The 22,168-nt window shown below is 40.1% G+C and overlaps 1 protein-coding gene across 3 annotated transcripts in view; it reads left to right on the top strand.

Annotated features, from left to right (window-relative positions):
• Positions 1-22,168, top strand: part of eya2 (EYA transcriptional coactivator and phosphatase 2) — a 77,979-nt gene that overhangs the window by 7,988 nt on the left and 47,823 nt on the right. The window lies entirely within an intron of this gene.

Genomic DNA, 22,168 nt, shown 5'->3' with positions numbered 1-22,168 from the left:
GTTTTTTTGCGTGTCGACTAAATGGAGGAAAAGTCAAATGTTATGCCTTGCTGTTGTTCAAAGATGTTAAAGATGTGTCACGAAAATGCTTTACCTCAGAGAAAATAATAAAACGGCTGTTTATTCATTTTGGGAGTGAATGGAGTTGTGGAAAGCTTGTTTGTTATCTATTAATAAAGTTTGACTGACCTATCCGACTGTTTTGTTGACATTCCCTTTAGCGCGGCACCGTCTAATGCTACAGCCTCTACTGTAGCGCCTTATAATGTGGTGCGCCTTATGTATGGAAAAAGTTTTAAAATATATCATTCATTGAGGGTGCGCCTTATAAACGGTGCGCCTTATAGTGCAGAAAATACGGTACACCAATACCAAATTTGATAATAAAAGACAAAATAAATTAAAAAAATCCTACCCAACCCTGGACTTACACAAGGCGTTCAGAATGAATTTGTGTTTTCACCAAGAGGAGGGCGCCGAAGTGACGGGACGCCTTACAGGACGGGGAATTCTCAGAGCGTCAGACTTTTTCGAGGCTTATTCACAATTTATTGGAGCAAGTAATAAAAACCGTGACGGGGTTATGGAGGGGTTGGGTGAGGCGAGGTGAGGCGGTTGGGTAGAAGTGTTCGGAGGTGGGGGTCCGAAAGGGGCTCTCGCTGCGGAGTCCATAAACATGGGGCCTGATGTTATTGGGAGACAAACCGCGGCGCTAAATCAAACACCGGGCATACTAACACCTTCGCTATTTACCGTACACCCCCTAAACACACGAACACACTTCAATATAAAAAAAATTGTGTGCATGTGTGTTTGTTAGCCGATTTGTCACAACAAGATGAATAGAATAGAATAGAATATAACTTTATTCTCATTGTTACAACATGGGTTGAATATATTGTGACAACAGAATTGGACGTGGCACTCCAGGTCCACATTTTACAGTGAGGATAAAGAAATCAAAGAGAAAAGGAACAAAGAAAATGTTTGTACTGTCCTTGTTGCATAGGCTTTGTTTTCCTCCGGTGGGGGGTGTATGAGGGGGTGAGGGACAGACACAGATGGCCGGATCCAACTAGATGTTTGATCTTACTGTCCACACGGTCCAGTATTTTTTCCCTAATTGCTCAGTCCACGTATGTGTCAGTATCAAATGTGATACTCCAATGCCCGTGCAAAGACACTCCAACATTAGTGCATTCTTCAGACTGACTAGTAAAACAATTCGACAGATGAGCAGAAAAACTGCCTTACAAGTGATTTTTTGTGTGTTTTTCCTTTTTGCAATTGTCTTATACTGTCGTCTCACAGTACAAGCAATATGTAAGAACAAGTTACCCGTAAGTATAAATAAAACGATAAACAAGATATGACCAAAGATTTTTAACGCAACTGGCAAGATATGTATAGTCCCAAAAGGAGCGTTTAAGTACTCCAAAAACAATCAGTCCAATGCGTCTCAGCCGGGGTCAAGGGGCGGGGCCAGATGGGCGCCATGACAACCGTGCAGGACATGACAATATTTTTGTTTAGTATTTTTTTCTGGCAGCACGGCGGCGCAGTGGTTAGCGCATGTGCGGCACAGTCCTGGGAACCTCCTGTGTGGGTTCAAATCCAGCTACCGGACTTACTGTGCGGAGTTTGTATGTTCTCCCCGTGCTTGCGTGGGTTTCCTCCGGGCACTCCGGTTTCCTCCCACACTCCAAAGACATGCATTTCAGGTGGATTGGCCGGTTCCAAAATTGTCCCTAGGTGTGAATGAGCGAGCGAGTTGTCTGTCCCTGTGTACCCTGCGATTGGCTAGCAACCAGTTGAGGGTGTCCCCTACCCACTGCCCGATGATTGCTAATGAGATGAGATAATGATGACATTTTTTTCCCTATTTTACTATGTTTACTTTTCCTACGCAACTGTGGATCTGCGAGAATTGAATACAAATATATATCGGTAGTGAAATACCAAGAAATAGAAGTATTTTTGCCAACAGAACAACAAAATCAACCTTAAAAACCTGATCGAGGGTTTATCTGATTTCATTTTTATCTTTTTTTCAGTTGGTATGTTGGTGTTACGAACATAAATAATCCCTTTGTCTGTTTTTTTTTCCAAAGTTTGAGTTATGAGTATGCTAGTAGTTCTTGACAGTCAGCTTCAGGCAATAGTCTGCTTTACGCTCATGCGTAGTGTGACATATAAAAACATTTTTCTTGCCCCGAGTTTCAACCGAAGTTTGCAAAGCCCCATGTGACGTCCATGATTTCCCTTGAACCCTTAATATTGTGGATTAAGCTCTCAAGTGACACTATTGACTCAATAGTCCCTGTAATTTTCCAGGGGTCTGAGCGTTCACACAAAGTCGGTGAGCGACGCTTGAAACAACGGTGAGCAACAGCAATCCCAAGTGTGGCAACTAAGTCATTATCAAACATGTCCAAAACTTGACATCAAGTTACATTTTGCTGAGTTTCCGGCAATGCAAAATTATTTTTGTCTTTTGAATGAATTGACTCATGTACGATTGCTAAGGTTGCAGGGCCCTTAAAACGCCATTTGTTTTTACAATTCTTTCACAAGATTTACATTTCTTTTTATTTTCTGATATATTTTGTCGCATAATTTTAACATTTTTGGGGGCTTATGGAGTCGGTTGCAAGATACAGAACTGTACTTAATCACATTTTTGAGTGGAAGTACAATGTTGGCAACAAGATTCACTTGATATCATTGGAAATTATTTGAATGCAACACAAACTTTTTCTTATTTTTTTCCGTGTTTTTTCTACTTTTTTTAAAATTCCTTTAAAAAAAATCTCATGGTGTTTATTTTTGTCTTTTTTTTGTTCTCTACTTTTTTCCGACATTTCTTTCTTTTCTTTTTTTCTGGCTTTTTTCTAAATTTTTCTTTCTTTTTTTCTCTTCCTCTTGTTTCTTTTTTCTCAGCTTTTCACTACTTTTTCATTTTGGTATTTTTTTTCTTTTTTGTTCTATTCCCCCATTCATTTTGTACATAATTCTACATAATATTTGGTCATGTTGGGATTAAAGAAGCAAAAACAACCTGAAGAGCCGTTTAGGACCCGAAAGAGCCGGTTCCTTTTAGTGAGCCGAGCCGAAGAAGCCGGTTCTCGAAAAACTCTACTGACTTTACTCAACTTCGTCCTACTTAAACTCGACTTCCAAATACCGCATTTAGGACACGTCAGGGGAACCCGTGTATTTTTACCTTCATGCACTGTAACTTTGACTTAATTCGCTTCTTAATTAGCAATTTTGAGCCCTCATTTTTGTGCGCTGGCTAAATTTTCTTGTGCGCTGAGAATGTGCGTGCAGCTTAGAAGGAACACTGATATTGAGCAAATATTTTGGAATCATTCAATTATCTTATCCCTCAATCACCATTTCGTATAATATACAGTCGTTTAATCAAAGATCTCTTCTCTGAATTATCTGGAGGACGCCTAACAGCACAAGCCTGATGTTAGAGAACATTTCCCAGTCGGTCGGAAAACTCAGACGAAAAGTGTGTGAAACGCGTCGTAAAGAGATCGGATGTCAGCCATGGTGCACTTTGATTCATGTTATGTATTAAAATAAGCAGGTTTTATTCTGTAAAAGAAGTACATGATCCACAGCTGTGACTGTTAAGATAATATTTGGGAATACTTTAACAGGTCCTGCTGGTCCTTTTCTTGGTTTATTTTTTCGCCTTTCCCCCAAATGCATGGGTAGTGTCTCTGAACACTTGTTTTCTGTAATGGCAAGGACTCAAGCCTGTGGTTGTACGGAGTTAGATATTTGTTTCATTATACACACACAACAATTTCCCATAGTAAAGTAATCCCTCGGTTATCACGGTTAATGGGGACCGAGACCACCCGCGAAAAACTGAAAATCCGCGAAGTAGCGGCGCCCCTTCAAAAATGCTTAAAAAAATGTATTCAGGCATTCAGTATATCCCCCCGCCATTAAACCGAAGTTCCTCCATGATAAACAGCGCCACGGAAGAAGGGGCTGAAGTGGAAGGAGTTGAGGGGGGGTGAGCGAAGCGGCAATGACTAAGCATTGGGTCAGGGCCTCTCCCTCCCCTTCACAATAAGAGTGTCCACACGTGTCCTCAGTTGACATAAGCTCGCGCTTGCTCAAGTCAATGAATAATTTTATTGAGAAGGTAAGGTATATTTTTTAGACCCGCGAAGCTCTGAACCCGCAAAAGTGGAACCGCGAACTAGCGAGGTTCCACTGTATTGACATTTTGTCAATCAATGTGATTGTCGCTAACCAGGTCAAATATCAATGCACTTATATATTTTTCAATGAAAGACGTCAGTTTTATATGTGATTGTCAAATTGTCCGTGTAAACCAGGGTTGTCAAACTCATTTTAACTCGGGGGCCACACGATAGAACAATCACTCCGTCGGGGGCCGGACTAGTAGATTAAAGAGAAAGAAAAAGAGAGATAAAGAAATAAGAGAAAGAGGGAGGGAAAAGGAGAGAGGGCGGGAAAAAGAAAGAAAAAGAGAGAGAGGGAGAGAGCGTGAGAAACAAAAGATAAAAAGTCATGAGAGAGGGGGAAAAGAGAGAGGAAGAAAGAAATCCAAAGAGAAATAGAAAGACAAAAGGAGAGAAAAGAAAAAAGAAAGCACAAAGGGTAGGAAGAGAGAAGGAGAAAAGGGAGAAAAGGAAAAAAGGAAGTTAGAGCAAAAACGGTTAAAAGACACAGAGAGAGAAAGAGACAAAAAGCAACAAAGGAAGAGAAAAAGAGAGACACGGAGAGTGAAAGAGACAGAGTAGGAGAAAAGGGGTGGAAAAGAGAGAGGGAGGGAGAGAGAGAGAGAGAGAGAGAGCACTAAAGGGACAAACAATGAGAAAGGAGGAGAAACAAAGAGGAAGAAGAGATAAAAAAGACAGAAAGAACATGAGATAGAGAGTGACAAAAAGTGAGAGACAAAAAAGAAAACAAGCAAGAGGAATGAAAGAGAGAGAGAGAGAGAGAGAGAGAGAGAGAGAGAGAGAGTCAAAGAGAGAGGAAGTGAGAAAACGAGAGAATAAGAACTTTTAAAAAATATATAGAAATGACAGTGAGGTTAAGAAAGAGAAAGAGAAATAAATACAAGTACAGTGTCTTTGTGAGAGGCACCTGGCTTTGGCAACATCAAGTTGACATATTTCAACCTGCAGCTCAATTTTCTCTTGCGCTTCTCTGAGTGTTGTCTCGCGGGCCGGATTCAATCCCTTAGCGGGCCTGTTCTGGCCCGCGGGCCGCCTGTTTGACACCTGTGGTGTAAACTTTAAATAACTAAAACGAGGTATGATATAAATATCTAATCAGAATCAGAACCACCTTTAATATCATTATTTAGCTACAACGTCATTACGGTTGCACTCCAGTTTGCAAAATATACAATATAAGGACTAAAAATATATATATATTTTTTTATAAAATATTCACCTTTAATATAGAGCAGGGGTGTCAAACTCATTTTAACTCGGGGGCCACAAGATAGAACAAACATGCTCTCAGGGGCCGGACTAATGAGGAAGGAAGAATGAAATGGAGAGATGGACAGAAAGAAACAAAGAAAGAAAGAAAGAGAGAAGGAAATTGAGAAAGAAAGAGAAAGGGAGAAAGAAAGAAAGAAAGAAAGAAAGAAAAGGAAAGATGGGATAAAGAAGGAAAGAAAGAAAACAGAGAAAGATTAGTAGATTGAGGAGAAAGAAAAAAGAGAGAACGAAATAAGAGAAAGAGAGGCAGAGGAAAAAGAGAGAGGGTGGGACAGATAAAAAAGAGAAAGGGAGAAAGAAAGAGAGAGAGGTAAAAAAGAGAGAGCGATATGAGAAACAAAAGAGAAAAAATAAATTGTGAAAGAGGGGGAAAGAAAGAGAGAGAAAAATAAATCCAAAAAGAAAGAGAGAAAGAGAAGGGGAGAAAGAGGGGGATGCAAAAGAGAGAGAGAAAAGGAAAAAAAGAGAGAGAAAAAGCGAAGAAGAGGAACAAAGAAAGAAAAAGAGTGAAAGAGCGAGTGAAAGCGCAAAAGATAGAAGGTGAGAGAAAAAGTTAGGACGAGAGAGAGAAAGAAATACAAGTACAGCGTTTGTGAGAGGCGCCTGGCTTTGGCAAAATCAAGTGGACATATTTCAACCTGCAGCTCGTTTTTCTCTCGCGCTTCCCTCAGCTTTGTCTCGCGGGCCGGATTCAATCCCTTAGTGGGCCTAATCTGGCCCGCGGGCCGGCAGTTTGACACCTGTGATATAGAGTATTCACATCTAAAAGGAAAAATAAACAGAACCGGGATATTGCACTTAAAACTGTAACAAAGTGAACACGAGAACTAAAAGACCTTTAATATTTGTGAAAAAAAATTCATACTTTATTTTTTCTCTACAGTAATCCCTCGCTATTACATGATTTACTTTTCACGGTTTTGCTGCTTCATGGATTTGCCTTGGGCATTGTGTTCTTCATTCAAATGTGGCTCCTTCATAATTTTATGTGGCTTGAGAGAGCTTAAAATGTCCATGTGTTTAAAAATAAATCAGTCGAAGGAGTGCTTTAACAAAAAGCTACATTTACCACAATGGCTGTCGACTATGATACCCACAAGTGACTGCTAAGGCAGGGTTGGGTAGGGTTACTTTAACTGGATTACTTTCAATGACTTTTGGATGACTCCAATACCAAATATGCTAATAAAAGACAAAAGAAACTAAATATGAATCAATTGATGACTCACAACACGTGGTAAGCTTTCTCTCCTGGCTTTGATCTCTTTGATCTCCGGCAAAACGAACATCAAATGCGACAGAAAAAAAATGTATTCCGTTACTCCCCAAGCCTGCACGAAATTTTAATTCATATTTAGTTTCTTTTGTCTTTTATTAGCATATTTGGTATCGGAGTAATCCAAAAGTAACTGAAAGTAATCCAGTTAAAGTAACCCTACCCAACCCTGGTGCTAAGTGCCACTAAACGGCAGTGTTTCCATATCGATATCCAATTGAGACATAAATAAAATGTCCAAGAACACTTTGTTATTTTGATATATTTAGTGTATAACATGGGCAGCACGGCGGCGCAGTGGTTAGCGCTTGTGCGGCACAGTTCATGTCATGGGAACCTGTTGTGGGTTCAAATCCAGCTCCAGACTTCCTGTGCGGAGTTTGTATGTTCTCCCCGTGCTTGCGTGGGTTTCCTCCGGGCACTCCGGTTTCCTCCCACGTTCCAAAAACATGCATTTCAGCCGGTCCAAATTGTCCATAGGTGTGAGTGAGCGAATGAGTTGTCTGTCCCTGTGTGCCCTGCGATTGGCTGGCGACCAGTTCAGGGTGTCCCCTGCCCACTGCCCGGAGATTGCTGGGATGGGCTCCAGCCCCCCCCGCGACCCTAATGAGGATAAGCGGTACGGCTGATGAGATGAGATGAGATGAGATGAGTTTATAAGATATTATATATGTGTAGGAACGTTTTTCCAATGCAACTGTAATGTTTGTGACTTAAATAAATCATAAATTCCGAGTTATTTTACATGTTGGAGTATGGTCGTTACATTTATTTTACACGCCATTCAATTACATTTTGTGACATTCGTAAGTGACATCAAGCTCTTTGAAGACAGATGTTCCCCATAGTGAAAAATAATTTGACACCCCTGGGATAAACACTAAATAGTCTCCCTGCCTACTATCATTTGACAATACCTTTGGTATGTGTAAAGAAAAATACATTTCAAAAATGTCTATATAGTACTTTTATTTATTAAACCAGTGTTCTCGTTTGCCCACGTCCCTGCGTCCTAGATAGGCAAGCCAGTGTTGTTCTATGATTTCATAAAATTTATGAAACAATAATAATGCAAGACCCTGTGTCCCATAATCATCAAATACACAACGTTTCTCCCTCCCACAGACTATTGAGGCATATTTTGACCTTCATTTTTTTCCCCGTAAATAATGGTTTGAAAACAAGGTGCAAGCAGAGTTCCTTTGTAACTATGTCACAAAAAAAACGCAAATAAAACGTAAGGGATGTATTCCCTTTCAGCAGTTGGTGCATTTGAGAGAGAGGAGCGTGCTGTGTTGCATAGCTCCGCCTACTCCTAACGCTCACCCAATGACATTGTCTTGTTTTGCTGGGGACGCATCGTGTCAAATCAACGTACGTCCCCGGGACGCAACTTTTTGGACTCGAAATTGTCATCATCAATTTTAACAAAGATTTACCGCACTCCAAACTTTTCGTGAGGCAGATCCGCCATTGTTGTTTTGGTCTCGCGGTTCGAGTTTTCGTCTGCACGCCCATCTCCAGTTCGAGTTGTGTAGTGAAAGTCCGTTTCTTTTTAGAGAACCGGCTTTTTCGGCTCAACTCATTAAAGCGCCGGCTCCCAAACGGCTCACTTGCTGTTAAAGTCAATCATTATTAAGACTATTTCGTGGCCATATTTACCCAAATAAAATACATATATATCGTTAAAATCGAATCATACCAATAGCAGATTTCCTTACGTCCTTCATGTGATGTTGTTACAAGGGAAAGAGACCCCGCCCACGACGTGGGCGTAATTTATTATACTTCAGGGAGAAAGTTCACATGAGCATTTCACAATAAAAGAATATAAGATTGATAAACATACAAGAGATGCAATTAGACTGATTATTGAAACGTTACTTCATGTGTGTGTATATGAGAAACATTGTTTTTATATCTAGTAATATAAAAACAAGCTAATTACCTTGAGACAGAAACAGGTCAAATGAACACTGTTAAACATTTGCTTAAGCCTGTAAAAAGGGGTTTGTTCTTTGGTTTTAATGTATAATAGAGTATTCTGTTGTATAATAATAAAAAATAAAGTAAAAATAAAGGATGCTACTTACGGATTTTGCCTAACTTGGGTTTTTTGGGAACATTACCAGGATAATCCAGGGTTTACTGTTCTTGCCATTTGTCTGCATCCTCCCTCATCCTCAGTGCTTTATTTTATTTGTGTCAACCAAACCACAATAGACAATCCATCAGTCTGCTATTTTTACCACATTTTCCTCCTCACGTTCGCACCGATAATTCATGGCTGTCAAAAAGATTCGGGCATTCCAACAACACTGACTTTGACAGATGGTCAGTCCTTGATGTTTCACAGAAAAAGGCGTTCATTAAAATTAGAGTGCATGATACCTACATTTAGTAATTGGGCCTCTTGTAATCGATCATATCGACAACTTTTTGCATTAAATTAGATAGATAGATAGATACTTTATTCATCCCCGTAGGGAAATTCACACTTCCAGCAGTCTACCCTGTTGTTTATTAACGGATTAACATGATGCCCCAGGGGTGCTTGTAGCGGAGTGGATGACGTCACACGCCAGTCCAAAAGTTCGACATCCCTGCAGCAGATGGAAATCTTTTTCTTTGTGTCCAGGGATACACCACCTCGTGTTAGCGAGTCCGTCTCCTCTCCGATTCCCATAGGCTTTGGTGTCTCTGTATAGCGACGCTGAAGCCGGATTGCTCCGGGTAGCTCCGGGTGGCTACACGTTAGCGTCCGGAATGCTAAACGTGAGCCACGTTTCCGCAAGACACAGCAACTGCGCTCCCTGTGCGCTTCGATGTTTTCCACCAGCACTCGTTGATCTCATTTGGTAGTGAGTTCGCATTTACCATGATTGCGGATGGTACCGAAGACTTATAACGCAGCTAGCCGCTTAGCTAGCTCCGGTTCTTCCCCCACGATAGGCCCCTTTATCACGCCGGCACGAGAATTCTTCAGGGCAAGGAGTTGATTCCTTGAATCAATGCATTTTTGTGCGCTAAAACCCATGTCCATAGGATAGAAGTAATCCATAGTGTAGTTGTCAAAATGGGAAGAAAAACACCGAAGATAGAAGCAGACAATAAAACAAAAAATCACAAAAAGTGAGAGATAACAGGGGAGCTGCTGAAAAGGCAGCCGCTCATGGCAGTGCCGCTTTGATCTAATTAATGCATTAAGTCAAGTCAAGTCATTTTTATTTTTATTTGTATAGCCCTTAATCACAAAGAGTCGCAAAAGGCTGCACAGGTTATTGCATTATTTCAGACTATTATTACATCATCCCCGGATCTGGAACCAACATGAGGGCAAGGAAAAACTCAAAAACCTCAACATGAGGAAAATGAAGAAACCTTCAGAAGGGACCGCACATGTGGTATCCTCTTTCAGGATTACCAGTCAGCAAAGGATGTTGCAATTACAAATAATACAGAGATATTCCATTAAGTTTTCCCGCGCAATATCAACACTTTTGCAAAAAACAAAAACAAATAAAAAACAGTCATACAGAGCCATAACATGCGGTTGCAGTGGATGAAAAGCAAAATATGCTTACATTATTTTCTGTTGCCAAGTATTAGCTTTTTTGAGGTTCTTGCCACCTCCAATATGGCCGGCTTGGTTGCCCTGGTACAGCCCACTGGCTTGCCTATTGATTAAGTTTTTTGTGTTAATTTCTGCTGTGTTAAATGAAGTGGGCAAGTCCGTAAAGCGTCCATGCTACTTGAATGCCATGAAACTAGTGGATTTTACACTAAGGCCTTCGGTATTGTTACCTCCGAACTACTTCAACCCTTAATAACTATTTTATGTCTATAAACAGGGTTGGGTAGGGTTACTTTATCTGGATTACTTTCAATGACTTTTGGATTACTCCAATACCAAATATGCTAATAAAAGACAAAAGAAACTAAATATGAATCAAATTAATTTTGTGCAGGCTTGGGGAGTAACGGAATACATGGAACGGCAAAAATGATGTTGGCAAGCTGTTTGGATTTATTTTCATTTTGTTTCTGTCGCATTTTATGTTAGAGATCAAAGAGATCAAAGCCAGGAGAGAAAGCTTACCACGTGTTGTGAGTCATATTTAGTTTCTTTTGTCTTTTATTAGCATATTTGGTATTGGAGTAATCCAAAAGTCATTGAAAGTAATCAAGTTAAAGTAAAAAGAAAAAAATACCAAAATGAAAAAGGAGTGAAAAGCTGAGAAAAAAAGAAACAAAGGGAAGAGATAAAAAGAAGGAAAATTTAGAAAAAAAAACAGAAAAAAAGAAAAGAAAGAAACGTAGGAAAAAAGTAAATAGAGAACAAAAACAAAAAAGTAACAGTTTGGAAAAAATAAACACAATGAGACTTTTTTTAAAGAATTTTTTAAAAAGTAGAAAAAAACACGGGAAAAAGAAGAAAAAGTTTGTGTTGCATTCAAATAATTTCCAATTATATAGAGTGAATCTTGTTGCTAACATTGTACTTCCACTAAAAAATGTGATTAAGTACAGTTCTGTATCTTACAACCGACTTAATAAGCCCCCAAAAATGTTAATATTATGCAACAAAATATATCAGGAAATTAAAAAAAATGGATATCTTGTGAAAGAATTGTAAGAACAAATGACGTTTGCAGGCCGTACATGAGTCAATTCATTCAAAAGAGAAAAATAATTTTGCATTGCCGGAAACTCAGCAAAATGTCAAGTTTTGGACATGTTTGATAATGAATTATCTTGCCACACTTGGGATTACGGTCGCTCACTGTTGTTTCAAGCGTTGCTCACCGACTTTGTGTGAACGCTCAGACCCGTAAGGAAAATGACAGGGAACATTGGTGATAGTACAAGAAAATGACTTGTTCAAAGGTTGTTCAAAACATTGTATCCCGCTCCTTTTAGTTCATTGAATTATATTATCTTTTAAAAAAAATCGATTGCTGTAATCGAACCCCGGACGGCAGCTGTCCCTCCGATGCAGGACGCCACCCACGATGTGGCAACATCCCCCCCAGAACCCCTCCAACCCGCACAGGCGCTGATAATAATCTTTACTTTCCACTGAAATGTAAGAAGAAACTGCGGCTGCGCTGTTATTTTTTTAAGTGTCTGAATTTGGTTTCAGCGTTTTTCCACAGGCTTTCCTTGGTTCTGGCTTCGAATTCCCAAGAGACAGCAGTTTTCTTACGTGATAAATTATTGGTCCACTCAGTGACGTTCAGAGAAGTTTTTGTCTTGTGGGGCACAGTCACATATACCGTATTTTCTGCACTATAAGGCGCACCTAAAAGCCTTTATTTTTTTCAAAAGCAGACCATGCGCCTTATAATACACTGCGCCTTATATATGGATCAATGTTAAGTCGCAAAGTCTCGCAACTAAGGCAAGCCGCCGCCGACTCGATTTTCCCCCGAAGGCGAAGTCGTTCGCGGTGTATGCTGGGATTTATTTACTGGCGTTTCATTGGCTAACCAATGTGTCAATCATCATTTGAATCGATCACTATTGGCTAAAGTTATTCGGAGGTAAAGGGGGCGGATCCTTTTTATCATTTACAGGCTCGCAAAGGCTAAAGGGGCGAAACAAAGCCTGCGATTGGCCGAAAAAGATGAATGTGAATCGCACGTTGCGTTGCACTACGGCATAGAGAAAACATTTTTTTTACGATTCTGTATCTGTAAATATTTTACTCTCCTGGATTTACTACACTCACGGTTGTAAGAAGACCATGGTTACGTATCATTATTGAACGTGATGGCTGCAAGAGAACCTAGGTGAGCTATGCGGCTTTATATTTTCTGGGTATCTTGTTTTAGAACGATCTTGATGTTTCTGTGATGAGTCTATTTTGAAACTAAATTCAATTCTAAGTGTTTATTGTCAGATGCACAGTAAACCCCGTTTCCCTGCACAATAAAATTCTTACTTTGCTGTCCACACAGTTGCCAGCAAAAAATAAAATGGAAATTAAGAAATGATATTTGGAATGATGCGTTTGAGTGATTGGTGACATCGTACAGACACTGTTTCTGTACATGTCTGAGACACGTATTTGCTTCTTTGCAAGCTTTGGGAATGTTAAGGGGGTAATCAGTTGGACTGAACGATCTGACTGTTTTGTCGACGTTCCCATTGTAGCACCTTATAATCCGGTGCGCCTTATGTATGGAAAATGTAGGACCAAAAGCTATTTTTTGGTGGTGCGCCCTATAACCCGGTGCGCCTTATAGTGCGGAAAATACGGTACATGAAATTGAAGCTACTTCCTATTTATTATTTTATTGGCAGAGCAAGACAAGAATATATAAACCGTAGCATAGTAAAAAACATTTTATTATCTTAACTTAAACTGCTCTTGCTGCTCCTTTGGAGTAAAAGCATCAATAGATAAGTACGCCTCCATTGGGATAAAAAGTCAACGAGAAAAATAAAATACTGGGTGGCTTGATTTGTTTCTGGCTGACAGTTATGGCAGCACTGTCTAAAGCACAGAGTACGAGGGAGCTGAATTCCTCCTCATGTAGATTGTCTCCCGAACGTATATACTTGCATCAAATCCGAATTTACAAATGTATATACTGAAAGCAGGGGGTCAGTTTATATGCACTTGTTTGGTTGAGTGTCACCAGAAGTGAATGGTAGGCAGTAGGGTTGCAACAACGAATCGATAAAATTGATGAGTGAGTGGGAAATAGAGAGAAATATCAGGGAAGAAGGGAAGAATGAGTGAGGGAAAGAGGGAAGGAAAGAACGAGTAAGAGAAAGAAGGAAATGGGGAAAAAGCAAGAAAAGGAAGGAAGGAGGAAAGAAAAAGTGAGAGAAAAAAAGGATATATGCATATATGTATATGTACAGGGTTGGGTAGGGTTACTTTAACTGGATTACTTTCAATGACTTTTGGATTACTCCAATACCAAATATGCTCATAAAAGACAAAAGAAACTAAATATGAATAAAATTACTACATTTTGTGCAGGCTTGGGGAGTAACGGAATACACGGAACGGCAAAAATGATGTTGGCAAGCTGTTTGGATTTATTTTCATTTGGTTTCTGTCGCATTTTATATTAGATTTGACGGAGATCAAAGCCAGGAGAGAAAGCTTACCACGTGTTGTGAGTCATCATTTTATTCATATTCAGTTTCTTTCGTCTTTTATTAGCATATTTGGTATTGGAGTAATCCAAAAGTCATTGAAAGTAATCAAGTTTCAGGCAACATGGGGATTCAAAGGCTTGGCACAACAGAGTTTAGCAGGAGTTTCTCAGACGCTCCAACACCAGGCGACTTACAAGATAGCGTTTAAGTAGTCAGGGAGCAATCTGTCAACTAGTTTCAGCTGGTGTCCATGGGCGGGGCTAATTGGGCGCAGTGGCAACCGTGACAAAACCTGGCGTCGCATAGCGGGGACCAATTGGGCGCCATGGCAACCGCGACAGAATAGTGAAGTGTGAAAATGCGCTTCTCTGGCCCCTAGCTTTTGTGAGTGCAATCACCTCCTGTGTTAAATGTTACTGGAACTCCCAATTGTTTTTTATCGTTTTATAATTTTTTGATGTTTTTATCTCTAAATCTATATGGACTGCCCATGTGTGTCAATCGTCAGTGGATTGAGTGATAGGATGGCATCAGGGTTGGGTAGGGTTACTTTAACTTGATTACTTTCAATTACTTTTGGATTACTCCAATAACAAATATGCTAATAAAAGACCAAAGAAACTAAATATGAATAAAACGACTAAATTTTGTGCAGGCTTGGGGAGTAACGGAATACATGGAGGGGCAAAAATGATGTTTGGATTCATTTTCATTTTGTTTCTGTCGCATTTTATGTTCGTTTTGCCGGAGATCAAAGAGATCAAAGCCAGGAGAGAAAGCTTACCACGTGTTGCGAGTCATCATTTTGTTCATATTTAGTTTCTTTTGTCTTTTATGAGCATATTTGGTATTGGGGTAATCCAAAAGTCATTGAAAGTAATCCAGTTGAAGTAACCCTACCCAACCCTGGATGGCTTCATGTTGAAGCTTAAAAAAGTTTAAAAGAAAGCATTGTCAGACAAACTGCTAGTTATTAGTTGTGGGGAGGGGAGATGGTTAGTCAAGTGAAAATGAGGGTGGAGGTGGACCACCTTGTCTGCGGGATAAATTACAAGGGATCTGCAGCAGGTTCAACCCCCTCGCCAACGATTTATTAGATGCCCCCGAGTCGGAGCAACTCTGGCAGATCTTCGGCATCTGCCGTTGTGGTGAAAGGAAAACCCTTGTATTTTTACCTTCATGCAGCTTCTCAGCTTTTCACTCCTTTTTTTTTGTTCTATTTCCCCCCTTCCTTTAAGTCAGTGTGTGCATAATTTTACATTATGTTTGGTCATATAGGGATGAAAGAAGCAAAAACAACCTGAAGAGCCGTTTAGGACCCGAAAGAGTCAGTTCCTTTGAGTGAGCCGTGCCGAAGAAGCCGGTTCTCGAAAAACTCTACTGACTTTTCTCAACTTCGTTCTACTTCGACCTTGACTTCAAAATACCAAATTTAGAACACAAAGTCAGGGGAACCCTTGTATTTTTACCTTCATGCACTCAAACTTTGACTTAATTGGCTTCTTAATTAGCAATTTGGAGCCCTGATTTTTGTGAGCTGGCTAGATTTTCTTCTGCGCGGAAAAGCTCTGGGTAGTGCGCAATTGCGCGCACACGCAGCTTAGAGGGAACATTGGTTGCACCTATTAGAATGCACTACACAAATCAGTATTACTGGCACAGTAAAAACAGCATGATTAGGAGATAAGCACGTATGCTTTTTCATAAGTCATCTAAATACACACAGTATCTCTTTTTATAATTTTATTTTCATGCGCTTTATAGTCCGATGTGCCTTTTGTATGAAAAGAAAATGACCAAAGACAACTATTTGGAGTACAGTTTATAATCTAGTGTACCTAATAGTCAGGGTTGGGTAGGGTTACTTTAATTGGATTACTTTCAATGACTTTTGGATTACTCCAATACCAAACATGCTAATAAAAGACAAAATAAACTAAATATCAATAAAATGACTAAATCTAGTGCAGGCTTGGGTAGTAACGGAATACATGGAATGGCAAAAATGATGTTTGCAAGCTGATTGGATTCATTTTCATTTTGTTTCTGTCGCATTTGATGTTAGTTTTGCCGGAGATCAAAGAGATCAAAGCCAGGAGAGAAAGCTTACCACGTGTTGTGAGTCATATTTAGTTTCTCATCTCTCATCTCATTGGCCGTACCGCTTATCCGTATTAGGGTCGCGGGGGGGTTTGGAGCCCATCCCAGCCATCTCCGGGCAGTGGGCAGGGGACACCCTGAACTGGTTGCCAGGGCACACAGGGACAACTCACTCACTCAGTCACACCTAGGGACAATTTTGGACCGGCCAATTCACCTGAAATGCATGTCTTTGGAATGTGGGAGGAAACCGGAGTGCCCGGAGGAAACCCACGCAAGCACGGGGAGAACATACAAACTCCGCACAGTAAGGCCGGGAGCTGGATTTGAACCCACGCAGGAGGTTCCCACGACTTCAGAACTGTACCGCGCACGCGCTAACCACTGCGCCGCCGTGCTGCCTATATTTAGTTTCTTTTGTCTTTTATTAGCATATTTAGTATCGGAGTCATCCAAAAGTAATTGAAAGTAATCCAGTTAAAGTAACCCTACCCAACCCTGGTCAAAGGCATCACATTTCCAATTTTGAATATTGTGGTGTGCAAAATATGGTGTGCTGTGTTGGGCGTGTTACTGAAAAAACAACAAGTAATTAGTTGCAGGTACTAGTTACCTGACTTAAAAGTTAATTACGTTACCCCCCAGTTTACTACACCCAAAAGCATGTTACCCTGAAAATAACTTTCTTCTTGTATTCTATATACTCACTTTAAGCTTTAGCCGTATAATAATGTGAGTCATCATTTTATTTATATTTAGTTTCTTTTGTCTTTTATTAGCATATTTGGTATTGGAGTAATCCAAAAGTAATTGAAAGTAATCCAGTTAAAGTAACCCTACCCAACCCTGTTTCTGTCACATTTTATGTTAGTTTTGCCGGAGATCAAAGAGATCAAAGCCAGGAGAGAAAGCTTACCACGTGTTGTGAGTCATCATTTTATTCCTATTTAGTTTCTTTTGTCTTTTATTAGCATATTTGGTATTGGAGTAATCCAAAAGTAATTGAAAGTAATCCAGTTAAAGTAACCCTACCCAACCCTGTTTCTGTCACATTTTATGTTAGTTTTGCCGGAGATCAAAGAGATCAAAGCCAGGAGAGAAAGCTTACCACGTGTTGTGAGTCATCATTTTATTCATATTTAGTTTCTGTCTTTGATTAGCATATTTGGTATTGGAGTCATCCAAAAGTAATCGAAAGTAATCCAGTTAAAGTAACCCTACCCAACCCTGCTTATAGTGCAGCCGAATAGTGAATCAAGACACAATCAAAATACTGTTCCATTATAGAGCCGTCAGTCTGCTGGCTGCTTTACGAAAACGGTGAGAAGCAGATGTGGGCAATTTCCACAAAAGGAGCAGGGTGCTCATGTTGGCCTTTGTGTGTTTTTTTTTTTTTTAATCTGACAAATAAAGAAAAGCTTTGTGCTCGCTAGTGAACACGCAAACCAGGACAGTCGTGCACACACCTTAACCTCCCCAATGTAGCTCCACCCAGAGGGCAGCATGTCCAACTCCAAATGGGGGGCCTCCAGGTGGGCTCCCCATATGGCGGGAGCACTGACCGGTGGGTTCACCTTATCAGGCCGCTGATGGAGACCATTTATTAGAAAAGGTCAAAGTGTCATCGGAGGAGTGGACCAGACGTGGAGCCATTTGGAAGACGGCTGATTCGGCACTAGTTCACTGTAGGGCTGCAACAATTAGTCAACGTTGTCGACAAAGAACCATAATGGTTATGATTGTCGACAATGGAATTCGACTGCGCAGTGTTCCCTGTAATGTTCCTTACGGGTCTGAGCGTTCACACAAAGTCGGTGGCAACGCTTGAAACAACAGTGAGCAACGGCATTCCCAAGTGTGGCAACTAAGTCATTATCAAACATGTCCAAAACTTGACACCACGTTACATTTTGCTGAGAATCCGGCAATGCAAAAATTTTTTCACTTTTGAGTGAATTGACTAATGTATTATTGAAAAGGCTGTACGGCCTACAAACGTCATTTGTTTTTACAACAATTTTTTCACAAGATTTACATTTTTTTTTTTCCTGGTATCTTTAGTCGCATAATACAAACATTTTCGGGGGCTTATTTAGTCGGTTGCACGATACAGAACTGTATTTAATCACATTTTTTAGTGGAAGTACAATGTTGGCAACAAGATTGATAATTGGAAATGTTTTCTTCTTTTTCCCTGTTTTTTTTATTCCTTTAAAAAAATCTCATTGTGTTTATTTTTTCCTCGCTGTTACATTTTTCTTTTTGTTCTCTATTTACTTTTTTCCTTTGTTTCTTTCTTTTTTATTTTTCTGGCTTTTTTCTCTAAATTTTTCTTTCTTTTTTCTCTTCCTTTTGTTTCTTTTTTTCTCAGCTTTTCACTACTTTTTCTTTTTGGTATTGTTTTCTTTTTTGTTCTATTCCCCCTTCCTTTAAGTCATTTTGTGCATAATTTTACATAATATTTGTTCATATAGGGATGAAAGAAGCAAAAACAACCTGAAGAGCCGTTTAAGACCCGAAAGAGTCAGTTCCTTTGATTGAGCCGAGCCGAAGAAGCCGGTTCTCGAAAAACTCTACTGACTTTTCTCAACTTCATTCTACTTCGACCTTGACTTCAAAATACCACAATTAGAACAAAAAGTCAGGGGAACCCGTGTATTTTTACCTTCCTAATTAGCAATTTCAAGCCCTGATTTTTGTGAGCCGGCTAGATTTTCTTGTGCGCGGAAAATCTCTGGGTAGTGCGCAATTGCGCACACACGCAGCTTAGAGGGAACATTGCTCCTGCGCCAAAGTGTCTCTGTCTCGAGCAGTAACATAAATGTACAGAAATAGCAGCGTCAATGTCAACTACGCGTACCAAAACCTATAATGTTTAGTAACATTTTAGTTTGTATACGGCGGATAAAAAGACTACTTGCAAAGTTTGAGAGCAGATCTTGTGTGCCATGGCAATAGCTCGGTGAGGCATGAACAGTTATAGATAGATAGATAGATAGATAGATAGAGAGATAGATAGATAGATAGATAGATAGATAGATAGATAGATAGATAGATAGATAGATAGATAGATAGATAGATAGATAGATAGATAGATAGATAGATAGATAGATAGATAGATAGATAGATAGATAGATAGATAGATAGATAGATAGATAGATAGATAGATAGATAGATAGATAGATAGATAGATAGATGGATAGATAGATAGATAGATACTTTATTCATCCCCGATGGGGAAATTCACATTTCCAGCAGCATCCCTGAGCTGAGAACAATACAATAATAAAGCAAAAAGAATACAATATACAAATACCCAGTGTGACGTGCAAATGCCCACTGTAGCGTGTTATATAGAATAACTAAATAGTGCTACACAGAATACATATTGCAATAAGATTCGGTAATATGCAATGTAGGTGGTGTGGTTTACTGTGGGCTTTTACTCTGCCGGGTAGGGTTAAAGAGCCTCATGGCATGAGGAAGAAAAGATCTCTTCAGTCTGTCCGTAGTACAAGACAGTGACAGCAGTCTGTCGCTGAAACTGCTCTTCTGTCTGGAGATAATGCTGTGTAGTGGATGCGATGGATTGTCCATGATTGACCGCAGCTTTTCCAGTGCCCGTCTCTCAGCTACTGTTGTTAGGCTGTCCGGCTCTTTGCCCACAACAGAGCTCGCTTTCCTAGCCAGTTTATTGAGACGAGAGGCATCCTTCTTCTTGACGCTGCCTCCCCGACACGCTGTCGCATAGAAGAGGGCGCTTGCCACTATTGTCTCATAGAATATTTTCAGGAGCTTTTTGCAGATTTTGAAGGAGGCCAGCCTTCTGAGGAAGTAAAGTCGGCTTTGCCCTTTCCTACATAGAGCTTCTGTGTTGGCAGTCCAGTCCAGTTTGTTGTCCAGCTGCACCTTCAGGTATTTGTAGGTCTGGACAAATTCTACACATTCTCCTTTGATGGTTACAGGAACCGGGTGAGTTCTGGTTCTCCTGAAGTCCACCACCATCTCTCTGGTCTTGGTGGTGTTCAAGTGCAGGTGATTTGCGTCGCTCCATCGGACAAAGTCCTGAATCAATTTCCTGTACTCCTCCTCCTGCCCATTTCTGATACATCCCACGATCGTAGTGTCGTCGGCAAACTTTTGCACATGGCAGAACTCAGAGTTGTACTTAAAGTCCGATGTATATAGAGTGAATAGGAACGGAGAGAGCACGGTCCCCTGCGGAGATCCTGTGCTGCTAACCACAGTGTCCGATGTACAGCCCCCCTGTTTCATGTCAGAACAAAACAGACTGACTTGTGTCACGAAGCGGAGCGGGAAACAGGAAATAAGGACCCATTCGCGTAGACATACTCACAATTTATTGGGGGAAGGATGAGGAGGGTGCGCACACTCGATCCGGGGATCGATGGTCGCGGACCGGATTAGAAATCCAAACAAAAGACAAGTTGTCAAAAACAGTGAGGGTGCAAGACTTGACCTTGTGGCTCCTTGTAACCCATTCGTAACCCCGACTTGGGGGCCCCGTCGGTTTGTTTTAGCTTCAGTAACATCCCACGGCCGTCCACATCTCCACTTTGGTTCTGCGTAGCTCGAGTTTGGAACCTCGCTGTTCCCATAGCTTCATGAAGAACTGCAAAACGCCGTTTATTGAGGGTGTCTGTTGCAAACGGATGAAACCGGTGTCAAAAGGTTTCCGAGCAGACGTCTCTTTCACTTTGGTTTCCTGACATATTGTCAAACACTAAAAAATCGCTCTAAACATGACATTCCCTAACAAATTATGGAAACACGGATGCTTCCTGAATCAGTTCGATCAAAAGAAACTAAATATGAATAAAATAGACTCAATTTTATGCAGGCTTGGGGAGTAACGAAATACATGGAACACCAAAATTGATGTTGGCAAGCTGTTTGGATTTATTTTCATTTTGTTTCTGTCGCATTTGATGTTAGTTTTGCCGGAGATCAAAGTGATCAAAGCCAGGAGAGAAAGCTTACCACGTGTCATGAGTCATCATTTTCAAAGAGAATTTACAAATTTATATACTGAAAGCAAGAGGTCAGTTTATATGCATTTTTTTGGTTGAGTTTCACCAGAAGTGAATGGTAGGCAGTAGGGTTGCAACAACGAATCAATAAGATTGATGAATGAGTGGGAAATAGAGAAAAAAAGAGAGAAATATCAGGAAAGAAGGGAAGAATGAGTGAGGGAATGAAGGAAGGAAAGAAAGAGTGAGAGAAAGAAGGGAAGGGGGAAAAACAAGAAAAGGAAGGAAGGAGAAAAGAAAAAGTTAGAGAAAAAAAAGACATATATATATATGTATGTATATGTACAGGGTTGGGTAGGGTTACTTTAACTTGATTACCAGTTAAAGTAACCTTACCCATCCCTGGTTATCACTAATATCAAACTGATCCATACTGATTCCGTCTGATGAACGATGGTCTGCATTTATATATCTCTTTTCATGTCAATGAAGACCTTTACAATGTGCTTCACACTTTTCCCTTTTACACACTAACTAACCGATAGCAGCATCAGTCATGCAAGGCACCTACCTGCTATCGGGGGCATTAGGGATTCAGTGTCTTGCCCATGGACACTTCAACATGTAACACGGGAATCGAACCTGAAACCTCTTGATCCCAAGACGAGCGCTATTACATTCTAGATTCATACTTTGCATACTCTGCAGTCTTCACTTTCACTTTTACTTTATTTTAATTCATTGATTTTATTATGTTTTATCTGTGGTTTTAATGCATTTTAAAAACCACTTTTTAAAATGTCAATGTCTTTTCTTCTATGTTTTAACTGTGATTGTGTGTTTTCAACCTGTCTCTTTGCCATTTCTGTAAAGCACTTTGAAATACCTTGGGTTGGGTAGGGTTACTTTAACTGGATTACTTTCAATTACTTTTGGATGACTCCAATACCAAAATATGCTAATAAAAGACAAAAGAAACTAAATATGAAGACAATTTTTAAATTTTACATGGAACGGCCAAAATGATGTTGGCAAGCAGTTTGGATTTATTTTCATTTTGTTTCTGGCGCATTTTATGTTCGTTTTGCCGGAGATCAAAGAGATCAAAGCCAGGAGAGAAAGCTTACCACGTGTTGCGGGTCATCATTTTATTCATATTTAGTTTCTTTTGTCTTTTCATA

Source organism: Urocampus carinirostris, chromosome 6 (genome assembly GCF_059441175.1).
Source record: "Urocampus carinirostris isolate Australia breed hairy pipefish chromosome 6, RoL_Ucar_1.0, whole genome shotgun sequence".
Lineage (NCBI taxonomy): Eukaryota > Metazoa > Chordata > Actinopteri > Syngnathiformes > Syngnathidae > Urocampus > Urocampus carinirostris.
The sequence above is the reverse complement of the archived record's forward strand: the minus strand, read 5'-3'. Positions and strand labels throughout refer to the sequence as shown.